Below are 22,563 nucleotides of genomic sequence, written 5' to 3' on the forward strand. Positions count from 1 at the left end.
TTTAGGTGGAGTCTTGTTCTGTCACCAGGCTGGAGTGCCGTGGTGCAATCTCCACTCACTGCAACATCCACCTCCCAGTTCAAGCGATTCTCCTGCCTCAGCCTCCCAAGTAACTGGGACTACAGGCGCCTGCCACCACTCCTGGCAATATTTTTGTATTTTAGTAGAGATGGGTTTTCATCATGTTGGCCAGGATGGTCTCAATCTCCTGACCTCATGATATACCGTCCTCATCCTCCCAAAATGCTGGGATTACAGGCATGAGCGACAGCGCCCAGTCTATTTATATAGTTTTAATTCTTCCTTTTAAATCCTAATGCCTTTAATTAATTTTTCTTTTCTGATTGTACTGGCTAACATTTGAAGTACAATGTTGAATAAGTGATGAGGAAGGACCTTGTGTTCTTGTTCCTGATATTGAGGGAAAGCTTGCAGGCTTTCATCATTAAATATGATTTTAGCCGTCAGATTTTATGGAGCAATTCTTAATTTAGGGAGTGTTTTTATCATAATTGAGTGTTAATTTTTGCCATTTTTTAAAGCATTGATGTAGAAGATCATATGTTTTGTCATTTATTTTATTAATATGGGGTATAACGCTGATTGACTTTTGTATGCAAAAGAATCTTGCATTCCTAGGATAGATTCCACTTGGCCATGTCATAAAATTATTTTAAAAAGTTGTTGGATTTGGCTTACTAAGTATTTTACTGAGACCAAAGTTTGGTGGAGCAAAACATTGAACTTTGCTAGAGTAGAGGAAAGGTTACTGACTGAAGAGACAGACTCAGGTGTTTTCCACTTTTCTTCACTCCTATAGTTGTGCCAAGCAGCCATTGTGACATATTTTCATGAAATAGCAATTGAAATAAATTTAGAGGATAATTGAAAACAGAAACGGATAAAGAAAGAGATGGTACAAAGGCAATTAAAGAGTCAGACGTAATGTGATTTAGTTACATTTTATCTTTGTGTATTATAGTACAGTGTTAAAAACACTGTCAACATATGTTTATAAATTGCTGATTCTATATCAAATTGTATTAGTCCCATTCATGGTGCTGATGAAGACATACCCAAGACTTGGTAATTGAAAAACAAAAGAGGTTTAATGGACTTATGGTTCCATGTGGCTGGGGAGGCCTTATAATCATGGTAGAAGGCAAAAGGTACATTTTACATGGCATCTGGCACAGAGCAAGAATAAGAACCAAATAAAAGAGGAAACGTCTTTTAAAATTATCAGACCCGGTAAGACTTATTCACTACTATGAGAACAGTATGGGCGAAACCACCCACATGATTCAATTATTTCCCACTGCGTCTCTCCCACAACACATGGGAATTATGGGAGCTACAATTAAAGATGAGATTTGGGTGAGGACACAGCCAAACCATATCACAAGCTTAGTACTAGGTGTAAGAGAAATAGTAAAAAGAGATGATGTATTAGTCTGTTTTTACGCTGCTATAAGGATATATCCGAGACTGGGTAATTTATAAAGGAAAGAGGTTTAATTGACTCACAGTTCCACAGGGCTGGGGAGGCTTCAGGAAACTTACAGTCATGGCAGAAGGGGAAACAAACCCATCCTTCTTCACATAGCAACAGTAAGGAGAAGTGCTGAACAAAGAGGGGAAAAGCCCCTTACAAAATCATCAGATCTTGTGAGAAGTCACTCACTACCATGAGAACAGCATGGAGGTACTGCCCCCATCATTCAATTACCCCACTGGGTCCCTCCCATGACACAAGAGGATTATGAGAACTACAATTCAAGATTAAATTTGGATTAGGACACAGCCAAACCATATCAGATGATTTCCTCTTAGTATATGTAGCCTTTTGGTTCTGTTGACTTCCTTGTAGGGTAGTCAAAGCAGGCATTTTTATTGCCATTTACAGGTGAAAGACTAATAAACATGTTTAAAACTCACCTTTCCTGGCTCCTAGTCAAGGAATTTTTCTTTACACTGCTGTTCAGAAGACTGTGTCACTTGTTTGTATAGAGTCAACAGCATGTTTAAACCCCAGACCAATAAAACTGAGTAACAACAGATCATAGTTTATTTTGGTAGTGTTTGTTGAGTTGAGGAGAGTTCTAAAAAGAAACCAGCAGGAAACTTGAGTTTCTCTGCTGTAATAATCTGAATGTTTGTGTCCCTCTAAAATCCATATGTTGAAACTTAATCATCAAGGTGATGGTATTAGGCAGGTGTGGCATTTGAAAGATGATTAGGTCATCAGGATGAGGCTCTCAGGAATGAGATTAGTACCCTAATGAAAGAGGCCCTCAGAGCTGCCTTACCCCTTCTGCCACGTGAGGACACAGCAAGAAGGCACCATTTATGAACCAGGAAATGGTTCCTCATCAAATATTGAATCTGCTGGCACCCTTACTTTGGATTTCCCAACCACTAGAACTGTGAGAAATAAATTTCTGTCTATAAACCATCCAGTCTATAGCATTTTGTTGTAGCAACTTGATTGAACTAAGACACCTGAAGATAATGGCTTACTCTATTCTACACCTTCCCATCAAATATGATTCATTCACTACCCATCTTATTCCAATGACCTTTGTAACCTTGGTGAATTAATAAGAATGAAAATGAAAGTGACAGCAGCTGGGAGCTGTCTGATGGGATGTTTTATGTCATTATGGCTCCAACAAAAGTACCATAACTATCATCAGCATTAGGTGGTAGCCTCCAGTGAGCAAATCCACTACTTGAAATGTTTCTTCCATTCTACTGAAGAAAGATAGGAATAATCTTATCTTATTTGAGAATTTAGTTCAGAGTCTAAGGTCATTTCTATGACAAAAGAGCTTAGGAAGTGTATGACAAAATATTCTAACCCGAGATGTTATTTTTATTATTATAAATTAATGGATATATTTAATTGCTTATCTATAATGTCCACTAAGTCTAGTAACGTTGACAAAATATTAATAAAATTGGGTTGCCTTTGCCTAGATTTGTTTTCACTGTAACATCATAGCTAATGTGAGAAAACATTTTTTTTCTCTGAATCATTTAAAATTAACACTTTTTTCTTCCTAATTACATTGGCTGAATTTTTCCAAATGGCTCTTATGGATTTCTATTTAATGTCTCACACTTTCCTACTGTGGTTGGTTAAGCAGGAATTGTTATCCTAGTTTTCTAAATGAGGCAAGGGTACTGAAATAATTCAAATACTTGGCACAACTATAGGAGAGAAGATAAGTGGGACACACCTGAGTCTGTCTCTTCAGTCAGTGATCTCTCCTCTACTCTAGCAAAGTTCAATGTTTTGCTCCACAAACCTTTGGTCTCTTCTTATAACTCCAAACACTCCATAGCAATGGGTTGTGGTCATTTGAAAACATTCAACTTTCAAACAAATGGCCATGCTGAGCTCTAAATTTATGGTAGGCACAGTGCCAAGCACATTAGAAGCATAATTAATGCTCAAAGCCACACTGTATTACAGATGTCTTCATCCCATTTTGCAGATAAGAATAATTGACTTTGGAATAAGTTAAATAACTAGCCCAAAGCCACATAGCTACTCTCAAATGAATACCAGAAAATTTTTATCCTCTCTAATATATGCCAGAGATTTGGGAAAGGAAGACCAAGAATTTATTCTACTCATCAAGAGTGAGGCTTTACATATGCATCACTTTTTCATATTTGAAGAAAAAAAAATTACTGAGAGGGAGGGAGACAGATGTCTGATAATGAAGGTAGCACTATCTATCCCTTCAACTCCTCAAACAGGGTGTTAGTTCATTGAATGGCAAAGCCATGCCTGATTTATCTTTTAGTTCCAATTGGTCTGATAATTTGAGAATAGTAGAAGCTCATTACATATTTGTGGAAAGAATATTTTAGAGGCAGAATTTCCAAAAACTTGTGTATGTGTGACTGTCCCCTTCAGGGATCTTCTTGCATTTTCTTGGCTCTCCATTGCTCCTATACACTCTTGCTTTCGTGTTACAAACTTCTGCTATTCCCTGCCTTGAGGCTTTCTACTGCAACAAGAGCAGGTATGTCCCTTGTGCAAGGCAGGATGAGAAAGCTGAACAGTTATTCTTGCATAGTAATGACCGATGGGAGTCATTGGAAAAGTAACCCACTGTCTTACTTTTTGGGTGGAAAAAGTCTGAGAAATGTTCTAGTGTTACTTTGAGGTCCTCAGTTGGACTAAATCCCTAGTGCCCCTATGGGATACCAGCTCATTTATACATTCTGATTTATCTCCCTTTTCTTCTCTGTTTCAACTCAGCAGTATACCTGTGTGTTCTGAGATCACCTCCCAAATAAAGTCCTTGCATTAAAATTCAGGGATTTCTTCTGGGGAACTGTCCAAAGCTATCTTTCTCAAAGTTTCAAAATAAGCCATTCAGAAGGCTGCGTGTAATAGACAATAATAGCTAGCCCTTATTAGTGAACATTTACTATTTGCAAGATACAAATTTTTCATATTTCACAGTTCTAATAAGGAGATAATAGTAATCATTACTGTTTTACAGAAGGGAATACTAATGGACAATTTAATTAAGCAGCTTGCTCAAAAGTCACAGCTACTGATGATCAACATTGAAATTCTAACTCAATGATCCAATCAGTTTTTTGATTTTAGAAAAGGTCTTGCCCTAATTATGATTAAAAGTAATTGATTTACCATCAGAATACTTGTTGAACTTGGTACCTTGGAGACCTGAGTATATTATTTTGATAAAATAATGCAAATGTGTGCACATATTCAATATATGTGATCATAACATTTATAATACAAGCAACTTGTGTGTAGAAATGTTGCAAATAGCTAACAAACTTGGACTGTGAAGAGCTGGTTTGTGTAATTTTGGCTTCCAATAAAGCACAACTAGGACATGTATTATCAGAGTTGATCCTTCTGACTTGATTTCCTATAGTATTTCAGTTATATAATTAATCAGGTTTATCTTTTCTTCCCTCTACTCCTTCTGTTCTTCCTTCTCATCTTTCCTCATTCTCTTCCTTCCACTCTATCCCTCACCTTACTCTTCCTTCTCCTCTCTTTTGTTATTTTTATAATGGTTCCAAATAACTTAGTCTTACTTTCCTCCCTCCTTCCCTCCTTCCCTCCCTCCCTCCCTCCCTTCCCCCCCACCCCTCCTTTCTTTGCTTCTTTCTTTCATTCACATTAAAATGTTAATTATTAAAATTCAACAATTAAGAAGAAGAATTAAGGAATTATAGGAAACTAAGAAAATAATTAGATAGAGATTAATTATCACTGATTCAGATTGCCAGAAGTACTGCTGTACACATTAGATTTCATAGAAGGATGTGCATGGATTGTATTTTTTCTTTTTGCTACAGTAAGTGAAAAGGAAATGCATCATTAGCTATAAGAAAACTATATAAGCACAAAATAATAAAGTAGCAAACTGTGGACAAACACTACACATTTAAAACATTACAGTTTCAGAGCCAGTGGAAGAGAGGTTTTCTAAAATGCCAGAAAGTCAAATGTGAATATAAGTCAAATAAGTGTAAAAAATGTAGGTGCAGAGGTAGGAGGGGGAGTGTGAAAAGTACTCTTAAAAGAGTGACTATTTGTGAAAATAGAAGTTTTAACATTTGGATGAGAACACTACTTAATAAAAATTATTACTTGGAAATCAGTAGCTATTTAAATGTTATAGGAAATTTCTGAGCAAAGAGTTTACTAAGAGGTTAATTTATTTCTAGATTTAAAACAATTCCACTTCAGAATTAAAATGTAACCCATCATCGAATTTCAAGAATGTATCCTGGTCTTCAGTGTGAATTATTGAAATTTCCTTAAGCATATAAACATTATTACAAGTATATTTTTCACTCAATCAATACACATTCTTATGTTAATGAAACCACTAGGTTTTTTTTTTAATAAAGTAGAATTTTGTGAGAAATTCCTTACAGCATGAAGATGTGAAATTATATAATTAAAGGTTTGTGGTGACTCAAGATTAGCTGGCAAGCACATATATAGTTTAGAATAATGTCTATCTACTCACCATCTATCTCTCTCTGTTGCTTTTTGTAGCACTAATATATAATCTTGCTACCAAAATCTTTCTTTCAGGTTTCACTATATATATATATATATACACTGAGTTGTCACATTTTTTGACTCCAAGGAGATACGAAGTTATCCTTGTGGCTTTTAAGCCTTCTTGGTTTAATTTCTTTCATCAAATAAAATGATTCATAATATATTTTCTAATTACCAGAGAGGGAACTCCTACCCCATGGCCAATTGTGTTTTGTGTCCCAGAAATCCTAATTGGGAGAGTAACTGGAAAATTCCTAGTTGAGGTATGGCTTGAAAATCGGTAATAAATATTTATAATCCACATTGTACATACACATTAGGAAACATATTGTATAATACACATCTGAAGAAATACAGTTTGTACTTTTTATATAGAGAGATGCTGTATGAAGTCTACTATGTTTTCGGTTCCCATGGTCTCCCAAATAAGTTTCCAGTGGGTTTTCTCCTTTGTGCTTTTTTCATTTACTGATTTATCCTCAAGCTTCCAGAAAAAAAATTCCTCTTAAGTCACTTAGTAATTTTTATCTGGTGTTATGTTAATATTATATATATGAACATATATAATACTATATTAGACATAATATGCCCTTGCATATTCTACAATAAATTAGCAGAGTATTCTGAAAATGTTAGACACAATGAATGCATGTTGAAATAATGAATAAGAAAAAGATTTGATGAACGCGTTACATGATTCAAAGCAGGCAGAGTGGGAGCATAGTTTTACTTTGTCACTTCTTTTTGTGTTTTGTTTTTTGTTTTTTTGACTGATAGCAAGTCTCCACATTTTTCTGCCCTAGAGTTCCATCATTTCCAACCTAAAGGTCTGGGACTAGATACCCCAAAGGCCCCTTTTAGCTCTGACTTCCTATGAATTTATGAGACGGAGGAAGGAGAATAATGAAAGTGCAGGGAAGAAAAGAGGTTATTATTGCAAGCACTTTGATAAACAAATGTTGCCTCTCATTAGATTTCACTAGAATCAACTTCATTTACACTGAGATGGTAAACATCATAACACAGACAATTATTTTGACTGATTTAACGCTGTTTTTAAACTTATTTTTAGATTTTTTTCTGATTATAAATTTAGGATGATTTTCTAATATATGAGTGTATTCAATATCTTAAATACGGAGACAATATGAGCAAAGAAGGAAATAGATTATTCATAATTTCACCACCAGATAGAATACCTGTTAATATTTTAGAGAATTCTGTCTTCTTAGTACATCTCTATATCCTTCTTTTAAAAGTCAACATCTATGGTCTATCCATGTATGCATATATTTATCTATTTACCCATCTGTTTTCTTATCAATAAATTTGTCATTTATAGACATACACAATACAATAACTCATCTATTCATTTAAATCTATCCCAATTTTCTAATCTCAGTCAAATGACTCTGAAGATATTATTTTAATAGCCATTGGGATGGCTAAAGTTATCTGTTTGGCATCTTTTAATTTCTCCTCTTTCCTTCTTTTGTAAATTGATATTTTCTTTCTTTATGATTAATTTGTTCCGACTAGTTCAGACCCACTGCCATAAGTCTGGGCATATGACTAAGCCATGGCCAGCCTGGCTGCAGTAGTTTAGGAGAAAGCAAATAAAACCAAGACAGCTAGTGTGGGTGAGTGCTTCTGTGATGTTTTGGTGAAACTACTGAAAGAGAGGTGCCGTATTCCCTTGGAATGGGTAGCTACAAGATTGATGTAAGTCTATTTGCCAAAGGATGAAGTCCATACAGAAAGTAACAGTGCTGGGGGATGGTATAAAGCCAATCAGATTTCGGATGATATCTTCTGATTCTCTGGTTCAGTCAATGCCTGAAATTAATATAACTGTGAACTTTTTATTATGAATTGGTGGAGTCTTCCACCACCTCCTTTGTTCAGTGAGTTAGGTTTTCATGCCTTACAAAAGAAACTGTCCTAACTAGTACATTTAGATAAGTGTCATATGAAATTTAACATATTTTTCCTGTTTATCATATTGGATGTATCCATCTTTCTTCTGTAGTAATATAATAATGCATTTTTGTAATTTAATTTTTGCCTGTATATATGAAGAATAAAGTAAGACAGTAAAGGGATACTTTCTTGAAAAAAAATTTACAGAATAAAGTTTTTTTTTTTTTTTTTTAATTTTTATTTTTATTTTTATTTTTTTTTTTTTTGTTATCAAAATGCTGTTCACGGCCAGGCTGAGTGGCTCATGCCTGTAATCTCAGCAAGTTGGGAGGCCAAGGCACTGTGACAGATTTAGACTCTATAGTCCCAACTTTACTAAAAGACTTCAAATCTAGTTTTTTGTGTTTCCTAAAGTAGAACTTGAGTAATTGTGGCCTAGAGTGGTGGCTCATGCCTGTAATCCTAGCACTTTGGGAGGCTGAGGTGGGAGGATCACCTGAGGTCAGGAGTTCGAGGCCAGCCTGCCAATATACTGAAAACTCATGTCTACTAAAAATACAAAAATAATCCCAGCTACTTGGGAGGCTAAGGCAGGAGAATTGCTTGAACCCCGGGGGGCAGATATTGCAGTGAGCTGAGATTGTGCCACTGCACTCCAGACTGGGAGGCAAACAAACAAACAAACAAAACAAACACCCAAACAAACAAAAAAGACCAAAGAAACCAATATGCCATTCAGAAAATTGGACAGCTTGATTGTCATCAACAGTAGCCTTTGCAGTATATGCATCAGGGCTAATACATAAAGCACCTCTAGTTTGTCATCTATTATAACATTAAATTAATTAATTGGATGATGCTGAAATTTCCTTTGTCAGCAACTGGTGATGTTCCTTACTCTGTCACCATATAAAGCCATATAGCTGACAATTAAAGAGCCCTCCCTTCTCTGGCTTGTTTGGTAGAGACACAGAAGCATCAAAGTCAGGGGGGACATGTGAATAGCTACTTTTCTCTTTCTCCACCTTGATATTTAAATTTTTTACCCTCTCATCTCATAAATATCATTTTCTCTCATCTAAATATCCATCTGTCCCTCCACCAAGGTGAAGTGGGAACAGGAAAAAGAAATTCAAAAAGAGAAGGAAAGTTTTTATAATACTGTTACTTTCGTGAATAGGCATTGAATTACCTAGGGCCAAGAGTTCAAACCCCCTTGAGGACTGTTGTGTCCTTTGAACTCCTCACCAGCAGGAATCCCACTACTCTTGTTCATCTCTCCTTTAGTTACACTGACAGTGGTGAATATTCTCTGCTACCACTGCTTGCTTGTTCCTCTTACAGCCTCTATTACTCTGTTGAGATAGTTCTGCTAAAAAGAATGTTACTGTAACACATATTAGATAGTACACAATTGGTAAATAGTGGAATGATATCGATATAACAGAAGAAGTTTCAGAAGGTCATATGTGAGTTTGTTTTTTGGCATATTCATATTTTGGGCAGTTGAATGCAAAGTAAATGAATAGAGTTAATCACAGCAAATTACTGAAGTATGCAGTTGCAGATATGATACCCAATCAACGCACAATCTCCCTCTGGGCCCTGCTTGGCCATATGCTCTGTCTAGGAAATGCTTATTGACTTATTATCTCTATTCTGTGTTCATTTTGCCCTTTTCTCCATAATTTACCAGTCTCCAGACTTTTTACATGGTCTACTCTTTTATTCCCTTTGTCTTAAAGATAAAATCCGTATTTACTATAGTATTTATTTATTCAGATTTTAACATGTGGTTTTCCACGTTAGAATTACGCAGCTTTTTTGGAATTATATATATGTGGATATATGGTTTTCTATTCTTTTTTTAGTGATAAGATTACAAAGGTTGTCTGGGTTTTGACACCTCTCTCTAAACTTTTTATCCTATAAGTTCAGGTTATTTTGGGAGGTCTTTCAGGATGACATATATTATTATTGCAAATGCCTGGACCTTTATCTTCTTTCTTCTGAGGCCTGTTCCACTTTCCAGGTGACTATTTTTGACAGCAGAACCCAAGACGAGTTAATGTTGATTCTCGTTTTCTTCCACATTTTATCCATAGGAATGGCGATGGTATTCTTTTCTCCTCTTTGAGGGAAACTCTGAGAGTGTGAATAGCCACAAATTTAGAAATTTCTTTTTTGCTTTGCTAAAAACATGGACAATAATCTATATCTTGCCTGTGATCTTCCAGGTAGGTGGCAGACACAAGTCCATTGTATCTTCCCGTAGATATGCATATTAAGCATCTAAGTGGTATCCTTAAGTCTCTCTGTTTACATGGCATTAGAAAGCAACACAACTGACATGTCCCAGTTGGGAGTATATACTTCCCTGCACAGCTCTCTCCAATGAATAGTCCTCAACACTCCTGTTTTGTTTTTCTCTATGATCATCTGACCCTTTTACGTTCTTATTGTGGCATGGAATTTAAAAGCCCTTTAATCCATTACTGACAATGTAGTTTTTAACTTCCATACTACTTTGGATATTGAATTTTTTTTTTTTTGAGACGGAGTCTTACTCTGATGCCCAGGCTAGAGTGTAGTGGCACCATCTTGTCTCACTACAACCTCTGCCTCCTGGGTTCAAGTGATTCTCCTGCCTCAGCCACCTGAGCAGCTGAAATTAAAGGCATATAACACCATGCCAGGCTAATTTTTGTATTTTTAGTAGAGACAGCATTTGGCCATATTGGCCAGGGTGGTTTTGAACTCCTGACCTCAGGTGATCTGCTCATCTTGGCCTCCCAAAGTGCTGGGATTACTGCGTGAGACACCACACCTAGTCTGGTTATTGCTGACTCTTATCTGTTCAGGAACTTTCATTCTAAGTTCCTGTTACATATATCTCTATGTATGCACTTATCTATAACTATATTGAATCATATTGCAGACAAGCTGGTAAATTGGTATACTTCATTTACATCAAGAAACATGTAAAGCCTATATTTTCTTCCACTTGGAATTGGTTATATTTTTAAGACATGAAGTGATTCAATTTAAACAGCCAGACTTTTAATTTATTTGAAAAAGTGTTATTGCTCTGAAAGCAAATGGAGATACCTTAAGTGACTCCCTGAGCTGTGAACACGTGGCTCACTGTTGTAGAGCTGGCTACACAAGGATGCGTCACAGGCTTCAGAGTATATGTGCTTCTTAACTACTTTGGTCAAAATAAATAAATTGCTGCTTGTAACCATGGACTGCCTCTGAATATCTAGTATGTGATTTTTTTTCTCACATTTTTCTCTTTGCTGGTGCATACTTCTCCTAGAATCCATGGTTTCAGCTCATCACTTTTGGTTTCCAAAGGAAAATATAACAATAAGCACCAGTGAAAAAAAGCATATGAACCCTGGGCAGGTTCTGAACCATTCCCTTGAAATATAAGTAACACCAGTGTACACAGGCACTCTTCTGATTTAAGGTTTCTGTATCCACCTGTTAAGGAATCACTTTTCAAAAAAGCGTAGAATTATGACTCTCACAGAGATATAAAATGATCACATGTCAAAGATTTTATTTGACTCATTAATTAATGAAAAAAGCAGTGAGATATGACAAGTACTTTTTAAGATAACTCAAAAGCAGCACATTTGTAGTCAGATAAAAGATGCTAAGACACATTTATAAATGGATGCTAACTGGCAAAACCCTTGAATGTCTACAGGACCATAATCAATTGCATTCAATGACATAATCTGCAATCTTATGAACAGGAATTATTTACATCAGTATTAGTGCACTATAAACTAATTTATATCTCTATAGAGTAGTAAAATAGCCTAGTCAAAGACAAAGATAAAGACAACCATGATAAATGAGCCAGTCAAGACACCTACCAAATTTAAAAGCCTTTTGTGAATTTCTTTAGGGAGGCATATCTCAAATCCTTCTATGTACTACTTCATATGTTAGATGGAAATGCTAAAAGCTTAACATACAACTGAGAGCTAAAGCTTTGTGGTAAATGATCACCTTCACTGACCATTATCTAAACTGGCTATGCAGCATGCTTTGCCTCTGTTGTTGAGTTCTGATTGCTGTGTTGTGTGATCCCTGATCAAAGTTAGGTTACTTTGAGGCCAGTGATTGTAGTTCATATGCATCACCTAGCCTGATCCCTGGTTCACCTCAGGTACTTAGTTAATGTCCAATGAATGCATACATGATTTGAGAGAAAATTATTCTAAGGTCACTCTACTCACTTAAAAGATAATTTTTTTTCTCCTTACTTGGCTAATGTAGTTATTCAAAAGCAAGTACTGAAAAAAAGGATCTCAAGCTATATCGTGCTAATTTATAAAGCAAGTAAATATTTGCTTTTTAATTTTTATAAATATTTTTTGCTTAGGAAAATATTAGTTGGAGTCAATTGTATATACTTTCCATTCTACATCACATTTCTTCTAAGGTTCAAAGTATTCTTTGTCCTTACTTTGAAACATTTGGCATTTATGCTCAAAGGAGCAGCTCTGGTAATGAGAGAATATGTTTTGCATACTCCTGGTCCTGCCAGTAATGTTTTCAAAATAAAAATTAATTTTTAAACAGCAGGCTTCTGTGACCACGACACTGTTGTTAAAATCTCTTTTTGGCACAATATCCTGCTCTCTTGAGTCATTGTTGATGCTTTTATTTTTAAAAAGCTACATTTTATGCTACGTTGATAACTTTTTTCCAAAATTAATATTTAATCCAAAGTATATTGGAAAATAAAATAGAAATGCATTAACTTCCCATAAGGCTGAAGTTAGTAGAATCTTATATTTTTATTTAGTAAGTTGGAACAAGGCATATTTTTTTTTCTGGAAACAAATAAAAAGGATAGTAAAGGAATGTCCTAAGAACAAATAGATTAGGGCACTCTACAATATTTGAAACAAAGGTAAGGTAATAATGATAACAATAATAATAGTAATAAATAGCCATGTATTTCCACAATAAAAATAATGATATATGTTACAAGTTAGCATTTATATTATTTTTGTAAATAATTTTGTGTTTTAGAGATGTTAAGATTTGCAAGGGGGAAGAATATCAAAATTGTTTCACTGAATTATGTTGAAAATATTACTCATCAAAACTATCTCTCATTTTTAGTTTTAGAATAGTAATACTTGGCTTTGAAAAGCAGCAGTAAGAACATGTAGTTGTAGATTATGAGTCCTTTTAATAATAAAGTTAGATTGCCAGAGGCATTTGCTGCTACTTTGTTTGAAATTTGACTCTTAGTTTCCAAATTGATTCACTCCCTTTTTAAAAAAGTAGAACCTCCAATTTTAGTATGTTTCTTCCAGAGATAAATTGCTGCCTAGTTCAGTTCAAGCCAGTTCATTAAGTATCTCTTGACAGTCTATTATGTAACAGACTGCGAAAGTATACGGGTACAAAAATGAATGACATTTTTAGACTAGTGGGAGAGATGAACACAAATACAATTTCTTGTTCTAGGGAATAGGATGCTAAAGAATCACTTAAAATCTCCGTAAATTCAAGAAGATCTTTTTGGAGAATGTGACCCCTTGGCTGAGGGTCGAATAATAAACAAGTTAAAAAGGCGGAAAAGTGAAAAAAGCTTTTCAGATACACACTCGTGTGTGTGTGTGTGTGAGAGAGAGAGAGAGAAACAGTGAAGTGAAGCATGGCAAGGAAATGTTGCTGGTGAGACGGGAGTGGTGTGTTTCTAGAAACAGCTTCAGGTCCCACCTCGTTTCTCCTTTTAGGGAACTCCCACTCTACTGTGGGTATAAATATTAAAGAAGGTTTTTATTTGACAGGGAAAGTGTAGGATACTGTCAGAATACTTAGGAAATCCTCTTTATTTAGCTGGGTTTGGAGTAGACTTCTGGACTTTACTGGCATAAGACATAAAGAATGAGGATGCATTAGTTATAAAGAAGAAGGTGGGAGGTAAGGTTTAGCAGAGGCAGTACAGAGGCAGAAGGGAACATGTGACAATGGAGGAACTGTTAGAAGTTTGCTTACAAGTTTTTGTTGGAAGAAGTTTCATGTGCTGTGTGTCAAGAGAAATTGGCAAGACATGAGGCTGGAGGTTATGGGAACATTACACACACACACACACACACACACACANATTCTCTGGTTCAGTCAATGCCTGAAATTAATATAACTGTGAACTTTTTATTATGAATTGGTGGAGTCTTCCACCACCTCCTTTGTTCAGTGAGTTAGGTTTTCATGCCTTACAAAAGAAACTGTCCTAACTAGTACATTTAGATAAGTGTCATATGAAATTTAACATATTTTTCCTGTTTATCATATTGGATGTATCCATCTTTCTTCTGTAGTAATATAATAATGCATTTTTGTAATTTAATTTTTGCCTGTATATATGAAGAATAAAGTAAGACAGTAAAGGGATACTTTCTTGAAAAAAAATTTACAGAATAAAGTTTTTTTTTTTTTTTTTTAATTTTTATTTTTATTTTTATTTTTTTTTTTTTTGTTATCAAAATGCTGTTCACGGCCAGGCTGAGTGGCTCATGCCTGTAATCTCAGCAAGTTGGGAGGCCAAGGCACTGTGACAGATTTAGACTCTATAGTCCCAACTTTACTAAAAGACTTCAAATCTAGTTTTTTGTGTTTCCTAAAGTAGAACTTGAGTAATTGTGGCCTAGAGTGGTGGCTCATGCCTGTAATCCTAGCACTTTGGGAGGCTGAGGTGGGAGGATCACCTGAGGTCAGGAGTTCGAGGCCAGCCTGCCAATATACTGAAAACTCATGTCTACTAAAAATACAAAAATAATCCCAGCTACTTGGGAGGCTAAGGCAGGAGAATTGCTTGAACCCCGGGGGGCAGATATTGCAGTGAGCTGAGATTGTGCCACTGCACTCCAGACTGGGAGGCAAACAAACAAACAAACAAAACAAACACCCAAACAAACAAAAAAGACCAAAGAAACCAATATGCCATTCAGAAAATTGGACAGCTTGATTGTCATCAACAGTAGCCTTTGCAGTATATGCATCAGGGCTAATACATAAAGCACCTCTAGTTTGTCATCTATTATAACATTAAATTAATTAATTGGATGATGCTGAAATTTCCTTTGTCAGCAACTGGTGATGTTCCTTACTCTGTCACCATATAAAGCCATATAGCTGACAATTAAAGAGCCCTCCCTTCTCTGGCTTGTTTGGTAGAGACACAGAAGCATCAAAGTCAGGGGGGACATGTGAATAGCTACTTTTCTCTTTCTCCACCTTGATATTTAAATTTTTTACCCTCTCATCTCATAAATATCATTTTCTCTCATCTAAATATCCATCTGTCCCTCCACCAAGGTGAAGTGGGAACAGGAAAAAGAAATTCAAAAAGAGAAGGAAAGTTTTTATAATACTGTTACTTTCGTGAATAGGCATTGAATTACCTAGGGCCAAGAGTTCAAACCCCCTTGAGGACTGTTGTGTCCTTTGAACTCCTCACCAGCAGGAATCCCACTACTCTTGTTCATCTCTCCTTTAGTTACACTGACAGTGGTGAATATTCTCTGCTACCACTGCTTGCTTGTTCCTCTTACAGCCTCTATTACTCTGTTGAGATAGTTCTGCTAAAAAGAATGTTACTGTAACACATATTAGATAGTACACAATTGGTAAATAGTGGAATGATATCGATATAACAGAAGAAGTTTCAGAAGGTCATATGTGAGTTTGTTTTTTGGCATATTCATATTTTGGGCAGTTGAATGCAAAGTAAATGAATAGAGTTAATCACAGCAAATTACTGAAGTATGCAGTTGCAGATATGATACCCAATCAACGCACAATCTCCCTCTGGGCCCTGCTTGGCCATATGCTCTGTCTAGGAAATGCTTATTGACTTATTATCTCTATTCTGTGTTCATTTTGCCCTTTTCTCCATAATTTACCAGTCTCCAGACTTTTTACATGGTCTACTCTTTTATTCCCTTTGTCTTAAAGATAAAATCCGTATTTACTATAGTATTTATTTATTCAGATTTTAACATGTGGTTTTCCACGTTAGAATTACGCAGCTTTTTTGGAATTATATATATGTGGATATATGGTTTTCTATTCTTTTTTTAGTGATAAGATTACAAAGGTTGTCTGGGTTTTGACACCTCTCTCTAAACTTTTTATCCTATAAGTTCAGGTTATTTTGGGAGGTCTTTCAGGATGACATATATTATTATTGCAAATGCCTGGACCTTTATCTTCTTTCTTCTGAGGCCTGTTCCACTTTCCAGGTGACTATTTTTGACAGCAGAACCCAAGACGAGTTAATGTTGATTCTCGTTTTCTTCCACATTTTATCCATAGGAATGGCGATGGTATTCTTTTCTCCTCTTTGAGGGAAACTCTGAGAGTGTGAATAGCCACAAATTTAGAAATTTCTTTTTTGCTTTGCTAAAAACATGGACAATAATCTATATCTTGCCTGTGATCTTCCAGGTAGGTGGCAGACACAAGTCCATTGTATCTTCCCGTAGATATGCATATTAAGCATCTAAGTGGTATCCTTAAGTCTCTCTGTTTACATGGCATTAGAAAGCAACACAACTGACATGTCCCAGTTGGGAGTATATACTTCCCTGCACAGCTCTCTCCAATGAATAGTCCTCAACACTCCTGTTTTGTTTTTCTCTATGATCATCTGACCCTTTTACGTTCTTATTGTGGCATGGAATTTAAAAGCCCTTTAATCCATTACTGACAATGTAGTTTTTAACTTCCATACTACTTTGGATATTGAATTTTTTTTTTTTTGAGACGGAGTCTTACTCTGATGCCCAGGCTAGAGTGTAGTGGCACCATCTTGTCTCACTACAACCTCTGCCTCCTGGGTTCAAGTGATTCTCCTGCCTCAGCCACCTGAGCAGCTGAAATTAAAGGCATATAACACCATGCCAGGCTAATTTTTGTATTTTTAGTAGAGACAGCATTTGGCCATATTGGCCAGGGTGGTTTTGAACTCCTGACCTCAGGTGATCTGCTCATCTTGGCCTCCCAAAGTGCTGGGATTACTGCGTGAGACACCACACCTAGTCTGGTTATTGCTGACTCTTATCTGTTCAGGAACTTTCATTCTAAGTTCCTGTTACATATATCTCTATGTATGCACTTATCTATAACTATATTGAATCATATTGCAGACAAGCTGGTAAATTGGTATACTTCATTTACATCAAGAAACATGTAAAGCCTATATTTTCTTCCACTTGGAATTGGTTATATTTTTAAGACATGAAGTGATTCAATTTAAACAGCCAGACTTTTAATTTATTTGAAAAAGTGTTATTGCTCTGAAAGCAAATGGAGATACCTTAAGTGACTCCCTGAGCTGTGAACACGTGGCTCACTGTTGTAGAGCTGGCTACACAAGGATGCGTCACAGGCTTCAGAGTATATGTGCTTCTTAACTACTTTGGTCAAAATAAATAAATTGCTGCTTGTAACCATGGACTGCCTCTGAATATCTAGTATGTGATTTTTTTTCTCACATTTTTCTCTTTGCTGGTGCATACTTCTCCTAGAATCCATGGTTTCAGCTCATCACTTTTGGTTTCCAAAGGAAAATATAACAATAAGCACCAGTGAAAAAAAGCATATGAACCCTGGGCAGGTTCTGAACCATTCCCTTGAAATATAAGTAACACCAGTGTACACAGGCACTCTTCTGATTTAAGGTTTCTGTATCCACCTGTTAAGGAATCACTTTTCAAAAAAGCGTAGAATTATGACTCTCACAGAGATATAAAATGATCACATGTCAAAGATTTTATTTGACTCATTAATTAATGAAAAAAGCAGTGAGATATGACAAGTACTTTTTAAGATAACTCAAAAGCAGCACATTTGTAGTCAGATAAAAGATGCTAAGACACATTTATAAATGGATGCTAACTGGCAAAACCCTTGAATGTCTACAGGACCATAATCAATTGCATTCAATGACATAATCTGCAATCTTATGAACAGGAATTATTTACATCAGTATTAGTGCACTATAAACTAATTTATATCTCTATAGAGTAGTAAAATAGCCTAGTCAAAGACAAAGATAAAGACAACCATGATAAATGAGCCAGTCAAGACACCTACCAAATTTAAAAGCCTTTTGTGAATTTCTTTAGGGAGGCATATCTCAAATCCTTCTATGTACTACTTCATATGTTAGATGGAAATGCTAAAAGCTTAACATACAACTGAGAGCTAAAGCTTTGTGGTAAATGATCACCTTCACTGACCATTATCTAAACTGGCTATGCAGCATGCTTTGCCTCTGTTGTTGAGTTCTGATTGCTGTGTTGTGTGATCCCTGATCAAAGTTAGGTTACTTTGAGGCCAGTGATTGTAGTTCATATGCATCACCTAGCCTGATCCCTGGTTCACCTCAGGTACTTAGTTAATGTCCAATGAATGCATACATGATTTGAGAGAAAATTATTCTAAGGTCACTCTACTCACTTAAAAGATAATTTTTTTTCTCCTTACTTGGCTAATGTAGTTATTCAAAAGCAAGTACTGAAAAAAAGGATCTCAAGCTATATCGTGCTAATTTATAAAGCAAGTAAATATTTGCTTTTTAATTTTTATAAATATTTTTTGCTTAGGAAAATATTAGTTGGAGTCAATTGTATATACTTTCCATTCTACATCACATTTCTTCTAAGGTTCAAAGTATTCTTTGTCCTTACTTTGAAACATTTGGCATTTATGCTCAAAGGAGCAGCTCTGGTAATGAGAGAATATGTTTTGCATACTCCTGGTCCTGCCAGTAATGTTTTCAAAATAAAAATTAATTTTTAAACAGCAGGCTTCTGTGACCACGACACTGTTGTTAAAATCTCTTTTTGGCACAATATCCTGCTCTCTTGAGTCATTGTTGATGCTTTTATTTTTAAAAAGCTACATTTTATGCTACGTTGATAACTTTTTTCCAAAATTAATATTTAATCCAAAGTATATTGGAAAATAAAATAGAAATGCATTAACTTCCCATAAGGCTGAAGTTAGTAGAATCTTATATTTTTATTTAGTAAGTTGGAACAAGGCATATTTTTTTTTCTGGAAACAAATAAAAAGGATAGTAAAGGAATGTCCTAAGAACAAATAGATTAGGGCACTCTACAATATTTGAAACAAAGGTAAGGTAATAATGATAACAATAATAATAGTAATAAATAGCCATGTATTTCCACAATAAAAATAATGATATATGTTACAAGTTAGCATTTATATTATTTTTGTAAATAATTTTGTGTTTTAGAGATGTTAAGATTTGCAAGGGGGAAGAATATCAAAATTGTTTCACTGAATTATGTTGAAAATATTACTCATCAAAACTATCTCTCATTTTTAGTTTTAGAATAGTAATACTTGGCTTTGAAAAGCAGCAGTAAGAACATGTAGTTGTAGATTATGAGTCCTTTTAATAATAAAGTTAGATTGCCAGAGGCATTTGCTGCTACTTTGTTTGAAATTTGACTCTTAGTTTCCAAATTGATTCACTCCCTTTTTAAAAAAGTAGAACCTCCAATTTTAGTATGTTTCTTCCAGAGATAAATTGCTGCCTAGTTCAGTTCAAGCCAGTTCATTAAGTATCTCTTGACAGTCTATTATGTAACAGACTGCGAAAGTATACGGGTACAAAAATGAATGACATTTTTAGACTAGTGGGAGAGATGAACACAAATACAATTTCTTGTTCTAGGGAATAGGATGCTAAAGAATCACTTAAAATCTCCGTAAATTCAAGAAGATCTTTTTGGAGAATGTGACCCCTTGGCTGAGGGTCGAATAATAAACAAGTTAAAAAGGCGGAAAAGTGAAAAAAGCTTTTCAGATACACACTCGTGTGTGTGTGTGTGTGAGAGAGAGAGAGAGAAACAGTGAAGTGAAGCATGGCAAGGAAATGTTGCTGGTGAGACGGGAGTGGTGTGTTTCTAGAAACAGCTTCAGGTCCCACCTCGTTTCTCCTTTTAGGGAACTCCCACTCTACTGTGGGTATAAATATTAAAGAAGGTTTTTATTTGACAGGGAAAGTGTAGGATACTGTCAGAATACTTAGGAAATCCTCTTTATTTAGCTGGGTTTGGAGTAGACTTCTGGACTTTACTGGCATAAGACATAAAGAATGAGGATGCATTAGTTATAAAGAAGAAGGTGGGAGGTAAGGTTTAGCAGAGGCAGTACAGAGGCAGAAGGGAACATGTGACAATGGAGGAACTGTTAGAAGTTTGCTTACAAGTTTTTGTTGGAAGAAGTTTCATGTGCTGTGTGTCAAGAGAAATTGGCAAGACATGAGGCTGGAGGTTATGGGAACATTACACACACACACACACACACACACACACACATATGGATATATGACTATATATAAATCTAAAAATTAGATTTTATATTTTAGAACAGCATTACTTTTACTGAATTATTGTCTAGAGAGTACAAAATTTCTCATATACTCTATTCCCAATTTCCCTATTAGCATCAATAACAAGTTATATTAGTATGGTGCATCTGTTATAATTAATGAGATAATATTGATGCATTATTATTAACTAACGTCCATACTTTATTCATCTACTTAATGCCCATTTTCTGTTCCAAGATGATCCCATCCAGGGTACCACATTACCCTTAGCAATATGTCTCTGTAACCTCTCTTGGTTGTGAGTTTCTCAGACTTCCCTTATCTTTTATGACCTTGGCAGTTTTGAGGAATGCTAGCCAGATATTTTGTGGAATGTCCCTCAATTCAAATTTGTTTGATTTTTTATTTTCATAATTAGACTGGGTCACTATGTTTTAGAAGGAATACCAAAAAGGTAAAGTGCCTTATCATCACTTCATAACAAGAGTAAGTATTACCAATTTAAGTAATCACTGTTGATCTTTGATCAACTAGCTTGGGTTACTATCTTACATTTATCACTGGAAGCTTCTTTTTTCTCCCTTTCGATACAGTACTCTTTGGAAAGAAGTCACCGTGCACAGTTTGGACATGAAGTGGGAGTTGTATTCTCCTTTTGTAAGGGAGGAAATACCTACATAAGTTACCAGGAATTCTGCATAGTATATGTGTTGATTCTTTCCCCATTTATTTATGTAAATATTTATCCAATCAATATAAATATTTGTATTTTCAAAATATTTTGAGTTATAACCCAATGTTACTTTATTTTTGTTTTTCAAATTATTCCAGTTTCAACCATTAAAAGGTCTTTCGGCGTTCTTTCCACTTCGGACCCGACAGAATGGCTCCGCAAAGAAGGATGGCGAGAAGAAAATGGGCCATTCTGCCATCAACGAGGTGTGACCCAAGAATACACCATCGACATTCACAAGCGCATCCATGGAGTGGGCTTCAAGAAGCATGGCCCTCGGGCACTCAAAGAGATTCGGAAATTTGCTTTGAAGGAGATGGGAACTCCAGATGTGAGCATTGATACCAGGCTCAACAAAGCTGTCTGGGCCAAAGGAATAAGGAGTGTCCCATACCGAATCCGTGTGCGGTTGTTCAGAAACCGTAATGAGAATGAAGATTCACCAAATAAGCTTTATACTTTGGTTACCTATGTACCTGTTACCACTTTCAAAAATCTACAGACAGTTAATGTGGATGAGAACTAATCACTCACTGTCAAATACAATCAAATAAAATTTAAAAATTGCAAAAAAAAAAAAATAAGTCTTTCATTGGCTGCCATATCCCTTTGAAATATTACCAGCATTGTAGTTTTATTATTATTATTATTATTATTTTACTATTTTCTATCTTTTTGGCACTACGGTTGCTCTGGGTTCATCTTGTACTTTTTCCTACCGTAGTCCTAGAATCAGCTATTTCTCCAAGAAGCCATGATTTATTTTATTCTGGGCACTAGGTGTAGTCATTGCTTCTAAGACGTAGCTGCTTCTAGGGCTTCTCAGCTGACAGAAAAAGGAAGTATATGAATGCATATTAGCCTCACTTATACACCTAGCTACAAATATTTTTATATGAAACCATCTATCTATTAGTTTGGTGCAAAAGTAAATGTAGGCTTTACCATTGAAAGTAATGGTATTAAGCTAAACACGAGTCCCCACTGATGTCTTCCACTACATTCCATTATTGTATGAACATTCTATCTCCCTATCCTTGCTTATATGTAAGCTCTTACCCCCAACAGTGAGAAATCTGGCTCCTATCATTTACTATTTATTTACTTAGCTCAATTTGAGTATAAATATATTGTGTTTTCAATTGTTAACCCAGTCTCCTCTGGAAAACTACTTTACTAGTTAGAGTACAGTGCAAACACTTCCTTGTGCTTCACCCATTCAACCTCCCCACGCCCCGCCAACTTGAACTACTGGCAACCACTGACCTATTTACTGTCTCTACAGATTGCCCTTTCCAGAATGTTCTATAATTGGAAACATACATTTTATAGTTTGTCTAGACTGGCTTATTTCACTTAGCAATGTGTACTTAAAAATTCATCCATACATTTTATGGTTTGTCTAGACTGGCTTATTTCACTTAGCAA

General features: G+C 35.6%; 1 pseudogene; it reads left to right on the top strand.

Annotated features, from left to right (window-relative positions):
* LOC119471015 overlaps positions 1-21,671 on the top strand; it is a 30,684-nt pseudogene extending 9,013 nt beyond the window's left edge.
* The last annotated feature ends 892 nt before the right edge of the window (positions 21,672-22,563 follow it).

This window comes from Cebus imitator, unplaced genomic scaffold (assembly GCF_001604975.1).
Source record: "Cebus imitator isolate Cc_AM_T3 unplaced genomic scaffold, Cebus_imitator-1.0 Scaffold47, whole genome shotgun sequence".
NCBI lineage: Eukaryota > Metazoa > Chordata > Mammalia > Primates > Cebidae > Cebus > Cebus imitator.